We start from the raw sequence: 20,237 nt of genomic DNA on the forward strand, positions 1-20,237 counted from the left end.
AAAATATATATTTCCTAATGAGGATATCTTAACTGACAATTTAAGTATTTTGAAAACTAGGTTTATACAAAGTAGATAATACTATAAATAGTACCTCTGCAGGAACCCTGCGAACATTCCTCCTTCCTCCTTCAGTAGGCCTGTGAACATTTCTCCTTGGAGAGAATCATAAAGACAAATTCCAGACTCAATACCACAAATGGTTAGGAAAATTTTTCAAATATTCCTGGTTATATTTCAACACTTCTTTAAAGAGATTTCTGACAAAATGAGGATGAAAGACCTCTACCAATCCTTGCACTGCTATCCAGCCTTTCCAGACTAGCCGGTGTTTTGAGTGTGTGTGTGTGTGTGTGTGTGTGTTTTAAGAATTTTAATACACTTCAAATCAGTGTGCCAGGTTCATTTTAGCTCTTTCACTGCCAAACCTGAGGGCAGAAACTCTTTCAGTTTCTCTGCTTTCTCTTGTGATGAACAATGTATCAAGGTTTAAACTTCATATTATCCTTATTTTTCTTGATCTTTAGAGTTGGCATCCTTTTGCCTGGCCATGAGCAGAAAGTCCTTGATTTCTTCAATTTTATGAGGCATAGCTACAAAGGGTACAGGAGAGCATGCAGCTGGCATGCTCTCAAAAGATCTAGCCAGTGTATTTTTTTTTTAATGTTTTATTTATTTCTAGGAGAGAGACAGAGAGAGAGACAGTGTGAGAAGGGGAGGGTCAGAGAGAGAGGGAGTCACAGACTCTGAAACAGGCTCCAGGCTCTGAGCTGGCAGTCAGCACAGAGCCCGACGTGGGGCTTCAACCTACGAACCGCGAGATCATGACCTAAGCGAAAGTCGGACGCTTAACCAACTAAGCCACCCAGGCGCCCCTAGCCAGTGTATTTTTGAATAAAGCTATTTACAATTATCAATAAACTCTTTTTGAGGAAGTCAAGTGTTACACATTCCATCAGAAAAAAGGACCACACTCATTTACTGTATGAACACAGATGTTACCTTCCTACATAGCAAGCCATTTCTGTCATTACTTTTATGGGCAGTATAAGGCAGTCTCTCAAATAAAGGAAAGAAAAATAACCATATGAAAAGCTCCATAGTTCTTTTTTTTTTTTTTTTTTTTAATTTATTTTTAAGAGAGAAAAAGCACAAACAGGGGAGGGGCAGAGAAAGAGAAGGAAAGAATCCCAAGCAGCCTCCATGCTGTCAGCAGGGAGCCCAACACCAGGCTTGAACTCACAAAGGAGAAGGAGATCATGACCTAAGCCAAAATCAAGAGTCAGACACTTAACCAACTGAGCCAAGCAGGCGCCCTTCCCATAGTTTTAAGTATTATAAACTACAGCCACTGACATTATAATAACATTATATATTATATAAGATCTGATGTTATATCAGTATATTGCAACATATAGGACTAACAGACATGAAGAAAGTAAAAATCATCTCTAGAAAATGAAAAGGGGAATTATAAGCCGCTTTTTAAATTCTATTATCCAAAAAAAAGTCAGTTAATGGTAACTCATGCTTGTTTAAACTAACTAGCTAAGGCTAAGATCCATAATTTGATCCTTATATAAATCAATTATTTTTGCACTACCAGGAACAAAATATACTCATAACTCTGGACATTCAGAAATAGTAAATATGTATCCGTGGTCTTATGAGGATTTAGCCAAGATTATAGGGGGCTCAATGCCATCAGTCACCAGGAAGGTACACAACTCCAAAGGATGGGACACTGTGTAGATATCTGAGTCTTGCTGTTTTTTTCTCAGTAGATAGCTACTAATACATAAATCAACAAAACTATAATATTTATAAAACACCTCAATTTTTTTACCTCTATATTTCATTCTTTCCTCTCATTTCATGACAGTTTTAACGACTGTTGCTCTTCCTCCTTATTTTGTTCCGAATCAGTATGTCTTACAAGAGTCAAGCACAGAGATTTCTTTCACAGTGGTAGTTCCTTTGGTATCAGGAAGACTTACAAAATAAAACAGCAGTTCTCAATTCTGTAGTTATTTCTTTCAATAAATATTCTGTGCTCTCATTGTAAGCACTTCAATTTCTTACTAATAGTTGAAGTAAGAAATATGTGAATTATACTTAATGAGTTACTGTAAATTCAGAATTGTTCCTATAATGTCATTCCCAAAAAAGAATTGGCTAGAAAAGTCTTTATAGTTTATGACTTAATTGCTCACAATTCTCAGTCCCTCGTATCTATACAGTAACTTATAGCTTTCCATATGTGAAATTATCTATTCTGTCCTATGCATCATAACTGAAACAAAGTTGAAATCTCTAGCAAATAAAGCTCAATGAAACCTAGTAGTATTATTTGGAGAATAATGGGTGGCCTAGATTTACCAAGAGCAATGAGCAGAAAATGTGTATATTAAGAAACAATGATCTGCTGTCTAGTAGAAAATAGAGTTGTCATATTCTGGTATGCTTTTTTGGAAAAAGATGAGTCTACGAACACAGTCCCAGGTCTATTTCATCTGTACTGTACCTACAGGAATGATCTAGAAATATTTCAACAGGAGGGGCGCCTGGGTGGCTCAGCTGGTTGAGCATCCAACTTTGGCTCGGGTCATGATCTCATGGTTTGTGAGTTCGAGCCCCACATCAGGCTCTGAGCCAACAACTGGAGCCTGGAGCTGCTTCAGATTGTCTGTCCCTCTCTCCCTATCCGTCCCTGCTCACTCTGTCTTTCCCTCAAAGATGAATAAATGTTAAAATTAAAATGCTTATGTTAAAAAATAAATATATTTAGGGGTGCCTGGGTGGCTCAGTCTGTTAAGTATCCAACTTTGGCTCAAGTCATGATCTCACGGTTCGTGGGTTCGAGCCCTGCATTGGGCTCTGTGCTGACAGCTAGCTCAGAGCTGGAGACTGTCTTCAGATTCTGTGTCTCCCTCTCTCTCTGACCCTCCCCTGCTCATGCTGTCTCTGTCTCTCAAAAAATAAATAAAACATTAAAAAATTTAAAATATATATATATATATTTCAACAGGAAAAAAGATAGAGAAGGGGAAGGATTGTTTCTCTTTTCAACAAAGAACAGTAGGTTAAAACTATTGTTACGTTTATTATTCTAAATCCATCTGTATAAAGTGTAAAGAAAGTCAGAAGGTCACAATCTCTAGATATGACTATAGGCTCCCATGCAATTTTGTGGTTAGAAGTTAGGAAGTGGCTGGAATTGTTCCATTTCAAAGGTAGGAAATAAGAGGTTATCCTGAGGTCAGGATCTTCTAATGTGGCTCTTGATCTAAATTGTGTTAACTTGCTCTGCTCCAAGATGAAAGCAATTATTACCAGACCAATGTGCTCTGCATCTGGTTAGTCAGCTGCTCCAGTGTAGGCAGCCAGCAAAAGAGCTTTGGGGTCCTCTCTGGGCACTGTGCCTCCTAAGATCTGAGCGTAGGCCAATCCTGTTGCCACTAATTCTTAAAAGGTATTTTCAGATCCCCAAGAAGTAAAATAAACATAAATAGAAAATGCCTCCCTTTTAATTTTCCAAGTAAGCTATAATTGAAGTGATCCACATTTTAGTCTAACATTCACTAGAAAATGAAATATTTTAACAACTCTATATATGAAGCCACTAAACTGGATCAAGCATCATCCTTAGAAGCATCAACTAATTCCTTGGAAGAGGAAAATTAAAGGAAGCCACTGGTTGGTTTGTTTGTTTTTTAAAGAGGGACAAACAATGCTAAAAAGAAGAGAGTCCCAAAACCTAGGGAACCATGAAGTCTTCTTAAAGGAAATGGCTTGAACACAAAATTTTATGATTGTTGTTATACCTACAAGTGGTCCTAACTATGAAATTCCAGTATTAATCCAATTTTATTACAAATTCCATGTTAAAGTTTGAAAAAGTGCTTCAGTCCCATAACTTTCTTTAGAGTTCAAGAAAAATGTCTAAAGTATAAAGTATGTTCAATAAAAATAAGAATTGGTAAATCAATCAGTCAGCTAATCAAGTTGGTAATACAGGAAATCACAAAAGAGAAAAAGTATACCTATGTACTGTAAGTATTTTTAAACATTCAAATGTGCTTACCAATCCTTTGCTGTGAGACAAAGGCCATGAAACACATTCCTTACATAAACCATGTGCCAACACCAACTCTACAATTTCTAGTCAATTTCTTTAAGCATAAAGGGAAAAGTTGAAAATGCATGTAAAGCAGGGCACCTGGTGGCTCAGTTGGTTAACCTTCCGACTTCAGCTCAGGTCATGATCTCACGGTCCATGAGTTCGAGCCCTGTGTCAGGCTCTGTGCTGACAGCTCAGAGCCTGGAGCCTGCTTTGGATTCTGTGTCTCCCTCTCTCTCTGCCCCTCCCCCATTCTCTCTCTCTCTCTCAAAATAAATAAATGTGAAAACATTAAAAAAAACAAAAGAAAGAAAGAAAGAAAGAAAGAAAGAAAGAAAGAAAGAAAGAAAGAAAGAGAAAGAAAGAAAGAAAGAAAAAACACCTGTAAGGCAATGAATGCCAAACTCTTCAAGATTTGAATGACCTTTACAGGCTTTTAGATGTCTTTCTTACATCCAATTTCAAGGGGTATTTTTTTAAGCAACTTGCCTTTATCAAGTCTTTCCAAAGTTTTCACAGAAATGACTCTCTTTAGGTGTTAATATTTCATTGGTTTAGGCAATATTCCATTAAATTATGTAATTACAAGAAAGAGCATACAACAATTGTTTAGAATGTAAGCTCAAACTAAAGAAAAGCCTACTAACTACCAGTCAGTATTAAACATATCATGGCCAAGGTGTCTGGGTGGCTCAGTTGGTTAAGCATCAGACTTTGGCTCAGGTTATGATCTCATGGTTCTTGAGTTCGAGCCCCACATCAGCTGAGCTCAAGCGCTGCTTCTCTCTCTTTCTCTCCCTTTCTGCCCATCGTGGGATTCTCTCTCTCTCCCCCTCTCTCTGCCTTGGCTCACTTATGCCCCCTCTCTCTCAGAATAAACAAACAAACAAACAAACAAATCGTGGCTATTGATCAATAGTCTTACAAAGGGAATGAAGGTCAAATTAGTCAGACCTTCTACTTGACTTCTTAAATGCTATCTATACGTATGTAAAGGTCTTTGCAAGTATGCAACCATCTATGACATCCAAAATACTTTAAACACTAAAATGTTTCTTAATTACAGTGGAGAATAATTTGAACTTTCCTTTCTAAATGGAGTGCTGATAAACTATACTAAAATTTCCATGCAACTTTAAGTAATGTTCTTAAAGTGTAAAAGAAACAGACAAGAGAACCAAACTCAGTATTACAATTCAATGAAGGGGAGCCTGGGTTGTTCAGTCAGTTAAGCATCTGACTTCAGCTCAGGCATGATCTCACAGCCCGTAGGTTCGAGCCCCGTGTTGGGCTCTGTGTTGACAACTCGGAGCCTGGAGCCTGCTTCAGACTGTGTCTCCCTCTCTGCCCCTCCCCGGCTCACACTTTGTCTGTCTGTCTGTCTCTCTCTCTCAAAATAAATAACAAAAAAAATTTAAAAAATTCAGTTCAATGAAAATTTTGTCACACAATCTTCTTCTATTTATTTTATAACTGGAAGTTTGGACCTCTTAATCCTCTTCACCTATTTTGCTTGTATTTACAACTCCCCACCCCCTGGCAACCACTAATTTGTTCTCTGTATTTGTCTATTTCTGGTTTTCACTTGTTTGTTCACTTGCTTTGGTTTTTTAGTTTTCACAAATAAGTGAAATAATGTATTTGTCTTTCTCTATTTTATTTCATTTAGCATGATACCTTCTAGATCCATCCATGTGGTCATGAATGGCAAGATTTCATTCTTTTTTTTTTTAAGCTGAGTTAATATTCCACTGTGAATTTATACCACATCTTCCCTATCCATTCAACTATCAATGGACACTCAGGTTGCTTTGACATCTTGGATGTTATAAATATGCTGAAATAAACATAGGTACACACACATCTTTTGGAATTAGTACCCAATCATCTTGTTAGCCCATCTCTGTGAATGTGATTTCTTTATTTAAAAAAAAAAAAAGGTTAAATTCCTATATATGAAAAACCTATAATCTTACTTCATTCTTACAACAAATAGCATTTGAAATATGTGAGTATCAGTTAAGATTTGATGATTATTATATATACAAACTAAAAATAGGGGCACCTGGATGGCTCAGTTGGTTTAGAGTCCAACTCTTGATTTTGGCTCAGGTTACGATCTCAGGGTTGTGGGATCGAGCCCCATGCTGGGCTCTGTGCTAAGCATGGAGTCTGAGATTCTCTCTCTCCCCCATGCTCCTTTGCCCCACTTGCATGCATTCTCTCTCTAAAAAGATAAGAGAAGAAAATGAAGAGAAGAGAAGAGAAGAGAAGAGAAGAGAAGAGAAGAGAAGAGAAGAAGTATTTATTATAGAATTTGAACTAATGCTTGAAAATCAATTTGACTTTATCATACCTTGGAACAGGTTTATGGACCTGACTACATGGTCATTTATATAACAGTTTTCATAATAATAGGCTGAAACTTTAAAATCCAAGTCATCAGGTATGCAAACAATCAAGAGGAAAGAAAACCTAATGGCACTCACCAAGGGTCTCTAGAACTTATGAGTAGTTAAGAGACGGTAAAATGGGTACGAATTCATTATTACTAAATTCCAGAATGTATTTTACAATAATTAACTTCAAATATTGGGGGGTAGGGGAGAGAAGTCAACATTAAATTACAGTGAGTGAGAACATTTAATTTAATAGATTTAAAAGTGCCTAGAGCATTAAAATTCTTCATAATGAGTTCAAAATAGACCCTCCTTTGTGGTTCCAACTGCTTCCAAATATGTGAATTCGTTTATCAAGAGAAAACAAAAAGGTCATTTTTGACAATCAGATTTTATTTTTATCTGAAAATTAAAAAATGGTAGCATAAGTCTCTTATTTTAAGCATATCATTCCAATTTAGTTCTTCCCTGTAGCCTTAATGTGTATTTACCTTCTGTGTACACATTTCATTAGCAGTACTATCTCTCTGACATCCTCATTGACAAAAAAGGGCAAAGAAAGGTTTTTATTCTTTTTTCTATACTTTCTGTATGCAAAAAAAAGTAGAGATTATTTTCACTGATGGTTCAAAGACTTAGCTTTCAATAATCAATGCCCTAGAATGCAATAATATTTAGAACTTACTATAAAACCTGACACTGGTTTTGACACAAAATTCATAAAGGACAAATTGAGACTGATTTATTTGAGCAAATCTTTCAACATTAAAATATGAGCAGTCTTCTGTTTGTAAGTTAACCAGGCAATTTACAAGTTTATGTCCCTATACACTAGCAACTAGATCCTTCAAAAATGATTACAAATGAGGGCTCCCGGGTGACTCAATTGGTTAAGTGTCGGACTCTTCACTTCAGCTCAGGTCATGATCTCAAGGTTTGTGAGATCTGACCCTTTGACACGCTCTGTGTTGACAGTGTCCAGAGCCTGCCTGGAATTCTCTCTCTCTCTTTCTACCCCTCCCCAAATTGTGTGCGTGTAGGTGCACTTGTGTGTGTATGCTCTCTCAAAATAAACATTAAAGAAAAAGATTATAAATGTAGGGGTGCCTGTGTGGTTCAGTCGGTTAAGTGTCTGACTTCAGCTCAGGTCATGATCTCATGTTCTGTGAGTTCAAGCCCCATGTTGGGTTCTGTGCTGTCAGCTCAGAGTCTGAAACCTGCTTCGGATTCTGTGTCTCCCTCTCTCTGCCCTTCCCCTATTCATGTTCTGTCTCTCCTTCTGTCACTCAAGAATAGATAAACATTAAAAAAAAATTTAAAGATTACAAAAGTATATAAAATAACTAGTACCTGGTGGTATCAACAATTTTTTTCTAAATGAGGTTTAAGTTTACATATTTCCATATCCATTAGTTTCTCTAGCAATATCATGTAAGAAGGCGTCTATGATGAATTCAAGAGGAAAACAGTACTTTGAAAAAAATCATTAATGTGGGGGCTCCTGGGTGGCTCAGTGGGTTAAGCATTGGACTCTTGATCTCAGCTCAGGTCACGATCTCATGGTTTCACAAGTTTGAACACCACACTGAGCTCTGTGCTGACAGTGTGGAGCCTGCCTGGGATTTCCTCTCTCCTCTCTCTCTCTATCCCTCCCCTACTCGTGCTGTGTGTGTGTCTCTCTCTCTCACTCAAACTAAATAAACATTAAAAAAAATTATTAATGTGGAATTTAGGTAAAATGCATTTTACCTGCTAAAAGATCTGTCCTTTTATCAATTTCTTCTCCTAAGACAAGTCAAAGTAGTAAAATGTGTTTTATATAACAATAACAAGGGAATAAAAAAAGATAAAATTAGTCTTCCATATTATAGAATCTTCGGCAATTATTTTAAAACGAAAGCTCTCTATATGACTACTAGCAGTCAGTATAATCAAGGAAGTAATATCTTTTCCCTTTCTTACAGTTAATTATTACTATGGGCCAATCTTTTTAATTTTTTTAATGTTTATTTATTTTAGAAAGAAAGAGATACAGAGTGTGAGCAGGGAAGGGTAAGAGAGAGGAGGCACAGAATCCAAAGCTGGCTCTAGGCTCTGAACTGTCAGCACAGAGCCCAACAAGGGGTTCAAACTCATAGATCGTGAGATCATGACCTGAGCCGAAGTTGGATGCTTATCCTACTGAGCCACCCAGGCATCCCTGTGCCAATCTGTTCTAGTACTCTATTTTTTTTTTAATGTTTTATTTATTTCTAGGAGAGAGAGAGAGAGAGACAGCGTGAGCAGGGGAGGGTCAGAGAGAGAGGGAGTCACAGAATGAAACAGGCTCCAGGCTCTGAGCTGGCAGTCAGCACAGAGGCCGACGTGGGGCTCGAACCCACGAACCGTGAGATCATGACCTAAGCGAAAGTCGGACGCCTAACCGACTAAGCCACCCAGGCGCCCCTCTAGTACTCTATTTTTTTTTTAAATGTTTTTTTTTTTTAATTTATTTCTGAGAGAGACAACGTGAGCAGGGGAGGGTCAGAGGGAGAGGGAGACACAGAATCTGAAGCAGGCTCCAGGCTCTGAGCTGTCAGCACAGAGCCCGACGCGGGGCTCGAACCCACGAACCGTGAGATCATGACCTGAGCCGAAGTTGGACGCTTAACCGACTGAGCCACCCAGGTGCCCCTCTAGTACTCTATTTACATTAACTTTTTCAACCATTACAGTAATCCTATAAATTTATTTATTCTCATTTTACATATCTAAAAAAAACTTAGTCATTGATGAGTTAAAAATTCACTCAATGTTAGAGCCAGTAAAGAGAAGAGCCAGAGGGAACTCAAATTCTACCCAAGCCCATGTTTCTACTATTACATAATATCACCCATAATAGGGTTTAGCACCTAGACTCACTCAATAAACAAATCCGGGGCACTTAATTTTTCTTCTAGTTGTTAAAATCAGTGAGTGAGAAATAATGTACAAATGAATCCTTTTCCTTTCCTTTTTCTACTTCTCTGCCTACAGAACTGGGTATTCTCCCACACTATGCTCTCATAATATTTATACATATCTTTTTACACAGCATCTTTCTATTTGTTTCTAGGAAGTTTAAGGACAAGATTATAAACACTTTCAGAGAAGGAAGGACATTTTGACCTTTGTGTTTTCAAATCCCATTCATTTCCTTGTGAAGGACCTAGCTTTAAGAAGGCCAAGTACTAGCCAGAAGAAAATAGGGGGCAGTGAAAAAACAAGTCACTCTCTAGAGTAATTAATAAACAAGGGAGACCCACATCTTACTGAACTTAAAATATTTTGCATATTTAGGGGCACCTGGGTGGCTCAGCCAGTTAAACATATGACTCTTGGTTTTGGCTCAGGTCATGATCTCACAGTTAGTGGGATTGAGCCCCACATGGGGCTGTCTTCTGACAGAGCCGAGCCTGCTTGGAATCCTCTCTCTCCCTGTGTCTCTGCTCCTCCCTTGCTCTCTCTCTCTCTCTCTCTCTCAAAATAAATAAACTTAAATATATTTTGCATATTTAATCAAACCTGTCCAAAATTTATGCAAAAAAATTGGAACATATTCCAACAAAAATGGAAAAATATACTATTTTTCACAAACATCCAGTAATACTAAAATGAGCAACTGAATATGCCTCTATCTTATTGGATTCCGAAGAAAGCCTTATGAGTTGGTATTGCTCTGCCTGTTTTACAAATGAGGAAACAGACTAAAAAATGTTAACAAATTTGCCTAAGGTCACATAGCTTGCAAGTCTTGCCATTTCTAGTTGGTAGCATCTAAATGAATTTTAAAAAGAAAGGAAGGGCACAAAAGAACCAAAGCCTACAGTTCGAAAGCTATTCATAGCAGAAGATACCCAGGAGTAGATTCCAGAATTGGAATTTGGTGAGTTACAGAGGTTAACAGAAATGGCCCCTAAGAATATCCAACTGAGAGAGGAAGATCAAGGGCAGGATTAGGATCCAATTTCATTTTGATCTAAAGCAGAAGTTCTCTAAGTGTAGTCTGTGAAGTCTGTATAGGGGGGTCAGGTCCCGATATTAAAATTATTTTTATAGTAATAGTAAGAAATTATTTGCCTTTTCCCCTTTTCTCTCAAGTATATAGGAGTTTTCCAAAATCTACACTGCATAGAATATTGCAAAAGACAGAAATGCAAAAGTAAATGCGAGAATCCAGCTGTTTTCTATTAAGCTAGACATTAAATACATTTACAATACGTAAAACAATGCTAATATTCTTGCCATGTTTTTGAAATTATTTTTCATTTAAAATATGTTCTGTGATATATCGATTTGTAATGTTTCTTAATTTTAAGTAATGTTAAAGAATATAAAGAAGTACAGAGACAAAAAAGGTTTAAAAGCTGTTGCTCTAGATCAAGGCTGGATGACAGCAGCACAGTAGGAGGACCTTAGGCTCACCCTGTCCCACGAATTAACCATGTAGCCATCAAATCATCCTAAATATCCCACAAGTGACCTCAAGACTGGCAAAACAAATTCCACAACAAAACACAGAGAAGAGGCCACATTGAAGAAGGTAGAAAGTGTGGAGACACAGTTTGGGAGAGAAACAGATCATGGCCACTGAAGTGAGGAGGGAGCCACAGTTGCAGAGCAGGGCAAAAGACAGACTAGCACATAGGGAAAATGAATCCCCATAGCAACTGGCTTGGAAAGAGAGAAGGGCCAAATTTCATGAGTCTTTGCAACTAACAGGGTTAAAGCCTGGAATTTTAATGGTCAGAGGCTTCTCTGGGATAGAGCCCCAAGGACACTGTGCTGTTCTTGGAGAGAATGCATGCAAACAGCCTACAGGCATACAGCATGGAAACTGCAATCTGAAGAACTGCTGGGCACACAATGGGGAGTTTATTTGCTCACCTCTGAGGCTGTCCCAGAGAGACAGCCTTCACAGAGAAATCCCTCCTGGAACAAAGGAAATGACAGGTTCCATTTCCCTCCCCTGCACCTCAGCTTAAGCACAGGGCCACCTGAGGGTACCAGCGCAGTGCCACCACTGGCTACCTAACTTGCTTACACTAAGCCCCACCCTCTGGTGCTCAGGTGGAACTGTCCTTTGGGGTCTCACTTGCCTCAGTCCCAGCAAGGTGGGCCCCCTCCCTGACAAGAGAATACAAACTTCTGCCCCTACCAAGTCTCTCAACCCAGGAGTTTGGTGGGACCTCAGTTTGGGCAGCAGCGGCACCAGGTCTCAATTCACAAGGAGACCAGAGCACACCTAGCTAACACTCGCCACGATGAGGCCAGGGCCAAAACACTGCCCACAGCAGGCAAGTAAAGCTTCTGCAAACAAGTGGCCTAAAGGATAGAGCAGCCAGAACACAACAGCAGGGTGCACACAACACATACCGGAGGCACTTCCTGACATGCCAACCCTGGAGAACGGGGGACACTACATGGCAGGGCATTACAAAACTTCTTCATAAGGCCATTAACCTTAAGAATAGGATACTGATGCTGACTTCCCTAACAAACAGAAACAGGCACAAAGACTTAAACAAAATGAGAAGACAGAGAAACTGATCCCAAGTGGAAGAATAGGAAAAAACCATGGCCAGAGATCAAGGCAAAATAAATCTAAGTAACATAGTTGACACAGAATGTAAAGCAATGATCATACGGATACTCACTGGACTTGAGAAAAATGTGCAAGACATGAGTGAGACCCTTAACAGAGAGATAAGTAATAATACAGCAGAGATAAAGGGCTCAATAAACAAAATGAGAAACACACTTGATGGAATGAATAGCAGGCTGGAAGAAGCAAGAGGAACGAATTAATGACCTAAAAGACGGAACAACAGAAAATAAGCTGAACAAAAAAGAGGAAAAAAAGAATTATACAAAATGAAGATGGACTTATGGAAAATAGTGACTTCATCAACCATACTAGAATCCGAATTATAGTGTCCAAAGGGAAGAGTAAAAAAGGGGAGAGAAAATTTATTTGGAGAAATAATAACTGAAAACTTCCCTAGGGAAGGAAAATCAGATATAGGAGGAACAGAGAATTTCCATCAAAATCAAAAAAAGTAGATACACACCGAAACATATTATAGTTAAATTGGCAAAATGTAGTGATAAAGAAAAATTTTAAAGCAGAAAGACAAAAGTAGTTAGCTAACTTAATAGGGAAAACCCACAGGGCTAACAGGGGATTTCTCAGCAGAAATTTTCCAAACCAGAAGGCAGGGCATGATATATTCAAAGTGCTGAATGGTAAAAAAATCTGCAGGCAAGAATACTCTATCCAGAAGGCTACCATTCAGAATAGCAGGAGAGATAAAGAGCTTTCCAGACAAGCAAAAACTAAAGGAGTTCATGACCATTAAACCAGTTAAACAAGAAATATTAAAGGGGACTCTTTGAGTATACAGGAGAGATCAAAAATGATAGTATAAAGGTAAGAAACACAGAAACAGTAAAAATTAATATTTCTGTAAAAAAATTTGTCAGGGGACTCACAAAATAAAATGATGTAAAATATAACAACATATACCTAAAATATGGGAGAGAAGAGAGGAGAGGAGAGGAGTAAAAAATGGGTTCAGACCTAAGTAACACCAACTTAATACAGACTGCTATATGCAGAAGAGGTTATACACAAACCTGATAGTAACCATATATCAAAAAATACTAATAAATATGCATAAAGAGAAAGAAATCCAAATATATCACTAAAGAAAATCAGCAAACCATGAAAAACAAGAATCACAGAAAAATCTTCAGAAAAAAACACAAAACAATAAAATGACAATACCTATCAAAAATTACTTTGAATGTAAATGGACTAAATGTTCCTCCCAAAAAGCATAGGGTGACAGAATGGATAAAAAATAAGACTCATCTAAGGGCACCTGGGTGGCTCAGTCTAAGGTTAAGCATACAACTTTGGGAGCGGCGCCTGGGTGGCTCAGTCGGTTAAGCGTCCGACTTCGGCTCAGGTCATGATCTCACAGTTCGTGGGTTCGAGCCCAGCATCAGGTTCTGTGCTGACAGCTCAGAATGTGGAGCCTGTCTTCAGATTCTGTATCTCCCTCTCTCTCTGACCCTCCCCTGCTCATTCTGTGTGTGTCTCTCTCTCTGTCTCAAAAATTAAAAAAATTTAAAAAAAAGCATACGACTTTGGCTCAGGTCTTGATATCATGGTTCGTGGGTTCAAGCTCCACATTGGACTCTGTGCTGACAGCTTAAAGCCTGAAGCCTGCTTTGGATTCTGTTTCCTTCTCTTTGCCCCTCCCCTATTTATGCTCTATCTCTTTCAAAATAAACATTAAAAAATTTTTAAAAAAATAAGACTCATCTATATAAGACTGATTTTAGACCTAAAGATGCCAGCAGATCAAAAGTGAGGGGATGAAGAAATATCTATCATGCCAATGGATGTCAAAAGAAAGCTCTAGCAGCAATACTTATATCTGACAAAACAGACTTTAAAACAAAGACTGTAACGAGACAAAGAAGAACATTATATGATAATAAAGGAGACAATCCAACAAGAAGATATAACAACTGTAAACATTTATACATCCTACAAAGGAGCACCCAATACATAAACAGTTAATAACAAAAACAAAAGAACTAATCCATAACTGATAAAGTAATAGTAAGGGACTTTAACAGCCCATGTACATCAAGGGACAGATTCTCTAAACAGAAAATCAACAAGTAAACAATGGTTTTCAATGACACACTGGACCAAATGGATTTAACAGATATATTCAGAACATTTCACCCTATGGGGTGCCTGGGTGGCTCAGTCGGTTAAACGTCTGACTTCGGCTCAGGTCATGATCTCATGGTTTGTGGGTTTGTGCCCCGCCTCAGGTTCTGTGCTGACAGCTCAGAGCCTGGAGCCTATTCCAGATTCTGTGTCTCCCTCTCTCTCTCTGCCCCTCTTCCACTTGTGCTCTGTCTCTCTCTGGCTCAAAAATAAATAAAGTATAAAAAAAATTAAAGAAAAAAGAACATTTCATCCTAAAACAGCAGAATATACATTCATTTCAAGGGCACAGAAAACATAATCCAGAATCAATCACACATTAGCCCACAAAACAAGCCTTAACAAATTCAAGAAGACTGAAGTTATACCATGCATCTTTCCTGACCACAACACTATCAAACTAAAACCAACAAGAAAAAATCTGGAAAAAACACAAAACTGTAGAGATTAAAAAACATACTGCTAAGCAATGAATGGGTCAACTAGAAAATAAAACAATAAATAAAAAAGTACAAGGAAGCAATGAAAATACAAACACAACAGTCCAAAACCTTTGGGATGCAGCAAAAACAGTTCTAGGAGAGACACTGATAGCAATACACGCCTACCTCAAGAATCAAGAAAAATCTCAAACAACCTAACCTTACACTTAAAGGAACTAGAAAAAGAACAAACAAAATCTAAATCCAGCAGAAGGAAATAGAGATTAAAGCAGAAATAAATAACAGAAACTAGAAACAACAACAGATAAATGAAACCAGGAGCTGGTTCTTTGAAAAAGATATGATTGATAAACCTCTAGACAGACTTATGAAGAAAAAAGAAAAGTCTCAAATATATAAGTCAAAAATAAGAGAGAATAAATAACCACCAACACCGAAATATAAACAATTATAAGGGAATATTATTTAAAAAAAAAAAAAAAAAAAAAAACTCATGCCAGGACACCTGGGTGGCTCAGTTGGTTAAGCATCTGGCTTTTGATTACAACTCAGGTCATGATTTCACAGTCCTGAGAAGGTCCCCCGCCACTTCGCATGGATGTGGACCCTAATATTCTCTCTCTTTCCCTCTGCTCCTTCTACACTCACTCGCTCACTCTCAAAAAAAAAAAAAATTAAGCAATAAAAATAAATTTAAAAGATTTTAAAAATTAAAAAATAAGTGCCAAAAAATTGGAACACACTAGGAGATGGAGAAATTCCTAGAAACATAAACAACCAAAACTGAAACAGGAAGAAATAAAAAATTTGAACAGACCAATTCCCAGCAAAGAAACTGAACCCATAATCAAAAAGCTCCCAACAAACAAAAGTACAGAACCAAATGGCTTCAAAGACGAATCCTACTCAACATTTTAAAAATATTTTTTTATTTTTGAGAGAGAGAGAGAGAACTTGTGGGAGAGGGGCAGAGAGCGAGAGGGAGACACAAAAAAGGAAGCAAGTTCAAGGCTCTGAGTTGTCAGCACACAGCCCAACATGAGCCTCGAACGCATGAACTGCAAGATCATGACCTGAGCTGAAGTCAGACATTTCACCAACTGAACCTCCCAGGCACCCAATCCTACTAAACATTTAAAGAAAAGTTAATGCCTATTCTTCTCAAACTATTACAAAAATAGAAAAAGAAGGAAAACTTCTCAATTCATTCCATGAGACAAGCATTACCCTGATATCAAAACCAGATAAAGACAACACTACAAAAGAGAACTGCAGGCTAATATCCCTGATGAACATGGATGTAAAATTCCTCAACAAAATACTACCAAACCAGATGCAACAATACATTATAAAAGTCATTCACCACGATCAAGTGGGATTTATTCCTGGATTGTAAAGGTGGTTCAATCATCACAAATTGATGTGATATATCGCATCAATAATAGAAAGGAGGGGTGCCTGGCTGACTCAGGTGAAGTGTGCTACTCTTGATCTCAGAGTTATAAGTTCAAGCCCCATGTTAGGTGTACAGATTATTAAAAATCAAATCTTCAAAAAAAAATAAATAAGAGAAAGGCTAAGAACCATATGATCATTTCAATAGATGCAGAAAAAGCATTTGACAAAGTACAACATCCACTCATGATAAAAACCCACAGCAAAGTAGTTTTAGAGGGAACATACCTCAACATTATAAAGGCCATATATGAAAAACACACAGTTAATATCATCCATCCTAAATGGGGGAAAAAAAACCAGAGTTTTCCCTCTACAGTCAGATATAAGACATGGATGTCCACTCTCACCACTTTCACAACACAGTACTGGAAGTCTTAGCCATAGCAATTAGACAACAAAAAGAAATAAATTGGTATCCAATTGGTAAAGAAGTAAAATGTTCACTGTTTGTAGATGACATGATACCATATATAGAAAACCCTAAAGACTCCACTGAAAAACTGCAAGAACTGATGAACAAATTCAGTAAAGTTGCAGGATACAAAACCAATATACAGAAACCTGCTGCATTTTTACATGTTAATAACGAAGCAGGAGAAAGAAGTTAAGAAGACAGTCCCATTTACTATTGCACCAAAAATACGAAGATACCTAGGAATAAACCTAATCAAAAAGGTGAAAGACTTGTACTCAGAACTATAAGCCACTGATGAAAGAAACTGAAGATGACAAAAATGAAAAGACATTCCATGCTCCTGGACTAGAAGAACAAATATTGTTAAGATGTCTACACTACTCAAAGCAATCTACAGTTAATGCAATCCCTATCAAAATACCAACAGCATTTTTCACAGAACTAGAGCAAACAATTCTAAAATTTGTATAGAAACCACAAAGACCCTGAATAGCCAAAGCTATCTAGGGAAAGAAAACCAAAGCTGGAGATGTAACGCATTCCAGATTTCAAGTCATATTACAAAGCTACAAGAATCAAAACAATATGGTACTGGCACAAAAACAGACACATAGATCGACAGGACAGAATAGAAAATTCAAGAAATGAACCCACAACTACATGGTCAATTAATCTTCAACAAAACAGCAAATAACATCCAATGGGAAAAAGACTGTCTTTTCAACAAGTGGTACTGGGAAAACTGGATAGCAACGTGCAAAAGAAATGAAATTGGACCACTTCATTGCACCATACACAAAAATAAATTCAAAATGGATTAAAGACCTAAATATGAGACCTGAAACCATTAAAATCCTACAAGAAAACAAATAAAGGCAGTAACTTCTTTAATATAGGCCAAGGCAGTATTTTTCTAGATATGTCTCCTGAGACAAGGGAAATAAAAGCAAAGATAAACTATTGGTATTACAACAAAATAAGAAGCTTCTGCACAGCAAAGGAAACAATCAACAAAACCAAAACACAACTTATGGAATGGGAGAAGATATCCGCAAATGACATATCCCATAAAAAGTATCCAAAATATATGAAGAATTTAGAGAAATCAACACTCAAAATCTAAATAATCCAAATAAAATATAGGCACAGGGAATGAACAGACATTTCTCCAAAGAAGATATACGACAGACACATGAAAAGATATTCATCAGCACCTACCATCAGGGAAATAGAAATCAAAACTACAAAGAGATATCACCTCATAGCTATCAGTATGGCTAAAATCAACAACACAGGAACAACTGATGTTGCTGAGGATGTAGAGAAAAAGCAACCCTCTTGCCTTGTTGATAAGAATGCAAACTGGTACAGCTATTGTGGAAAACAGTGTGGATGTTCCTCAAAAAGCCAAAGATAAAACTACCCTATGACCTAGGAATTGCATTACTGGGTATTTACCAAAAGAATACAAAAATACTCATTCAAACGGATACATACACCCCTATGTTTATCACAGCATTACTTACAATAGCCAAATTATGGAAGCAGCTCAAGCATCCATCAATAACTAGATGAATAAAGAAGGTGTGTGTGTGTGTGTGTGTGTGTGTGTGTAATGCAATATTATTCAGCCATTAAGAATAAATCTTACTATTTGCAACAACATGGATGGAGCTAAAGTATAAGCTAAATGAAATAAGTTTAGTCACAGAAAGACAAATAACATGATTTCACTCATATGTGGAATTTAAGAAACAAAACAAAGAAGGGGCTCCTGGGTGGCTCAGTGGGTTAAGCTTACAACTTTGGCTCAGGTCATGATCTCATCACTCATGGGTTGGAGCCCCTTCAGATTCTGTCTTCCTCTCTCTTCAGACCGTTCCCTGCTTGCACTATGTCTCTGTCTCTCTCAAAAATAAATAAATATTGAAAAAGAAGTTTTAAAGAAAGGGGGAAAAAAGGAGACAAATCAAGAAACAGACTCTAAATTATAGAGAACAAGGGGTGCTTGGGTAGTTCAGTTGGTTGAGTGTCTGACTCTTGATTTCACTCAGGTCAAGATCCCAGGGTTGTGGGGGCAAGCCCCATATTTGGCTCCACACTGTACATGGAGACTGCTTGGGATTCTCTCTTTCTCTCTGCTCCTTTCCCCTGCCCGCGTGCTCTAAAATACAATAAAGAATAAATAAATAAATAAATTATAGAGAACTGATGGTTACCAGAGGTGGGGGATGGGCTAAAATAGGTGATGAGGAATAAGGAATGCACTTGCGGTGATGAGCACCGGGTGATATGTGGAATTGCTGAATCAGTATATTGCCCACTTGAAACTAATATAACACTAAATGTTAACTAAATGGAATTAAAATAAAACCTTAAAAAGACAAAAACATATAAAATAAGTTTTAAAAACACTTGGATTAAAAGAGATAAAAAAAACTGCTGCTCTAAGGCTATTCTCAACCAATCCCCAAATAAATATAAAATTTGGTCTTCACCAAAACTAACTGGGCTATGTAAATGTAAAGATCCTGGTTTCACCATATTATAAACTCCTTAAGAACAGAAATATGTTTTAAACCTTGTGTCCCTTCTTACCCCCATCATATAACTCATATCCCCCCAAAATTTGTTACATCAAGCCAGATTATTTCTCACTTGATCTTTCTAAGTTAACGCTATACTTTATCCCTCAGTAACATAAAGGATTCTATGGTACCACATCACCTCAAACTGAATTAACACAAGAAACTGAAAAGATCAGACTTTTCACTTGGTGACACATGATGACACCACTCAAGATATCCTATGAGGCTCAGCTCATCATTCACTCTTTTAAACACCTCCTAACTCCAACAATAAGAAATCTTAAAAGCATTTTAGAGACCTCATTTTAATAGAAAGAAGTAAAAATATTTAGATATTTAAAAGGTCATTCTTAAAGAATGAAACTTTAATTACCTTTAAAAATAACAATTTAGTTCTAATCCCATGACACATTTTCAATTACCACCAAATAAAGAATTACATGTTTTCAAAGCACAAATCTCAAGGGGGCACCTGGGTGGCTCAGTCGGTTAAGCAACCGCCTTCAGCTCAGGTCATGATCTCACAGTTGGTGCTGAAAGCTCAGAGCTTGGAGCCTGCTTCACATTCCGTGTCTCCCTCTAGGTCTGCCCCTCCCCCAACTCACACTCTGTCTCTCAAAAATGAATAAATGTTAGAAAATTTTTTTTAAACAAAGCAAAAATCTCACAAAATCTCCCACTTTCTAAATATTCACGTAGGTTTCATTGAGAATGTTCTTAGCCATGCTTGGCACAAGGTAAATATAAATTTGCTCTTCATGTATAAAAGAAAAAGCATTTTTCTCACTTTCTAACTTTTCTCACCAAAATAGATCTGAAAAACTAAATGTGTTGTCATTCTATAACTAATGACACAATAACACACTTTTTAAAAAACAAGCAGTTTATTAAAGCTTTCTGGATAGTGACCAACGTTCCTCGGCAACAGTGGAAGACTTGGCAAGATGTTAAAAATGCCAGCACTCAACTTTGATAGTTTTCATTTCATGAAGTGCTAAATTAGATTAAGACAACATGAAGAAAAAAGAGGGCAAAATGTGCATACC

General features: G+C 37.4%; 1 protein-coding gene and 1 pseudogene across 4 annotated transcripts in view; both read right to left on the bottom strand.

Moving 5' to 3' along the window:
* CDK17 (cyclin dependent kinase 17) overlaps positions 1-20,237 on the bottom strand; it is a 112,503-nt gene that overhangs the window by 72,797 nt on the left and 19,469 nt on the right. The window contains exon 1 of one of the 4 annotated variants that reach the window (XM_039236558.1): positions 95-143. The exons of the other annotated variants lie outside the window; for them this stretch is intronic. The gene's annotated coding sequence lies outside the window, so the exon portion shown is untranslated. Of the gene's footprint in view, positions 1-94; positions 144-20,237 lie in introns of those variants that run through there. 4 annotated transcript variants of the gene reach the window in all.
* On the bottom strand, positions 403-591 carry LOC120234635 (annotated as a pseudogene).

The sequence above is a fragment of the Hyaena hyaena genome, unplaced genomic scaffold, assembly GCF_003009895.1.
Source record: "Hyaena hyaena isolate Hyena2069 unplaced genomic scaffold, ASM300989v1 scaffold_113, whole genome shotgun sequence".
NCBI lineage: Eukaryota > Metazoa > Chordata > Mammalia > Carnivora > Hyaenidae > Hyaena > Hyaena hyaena.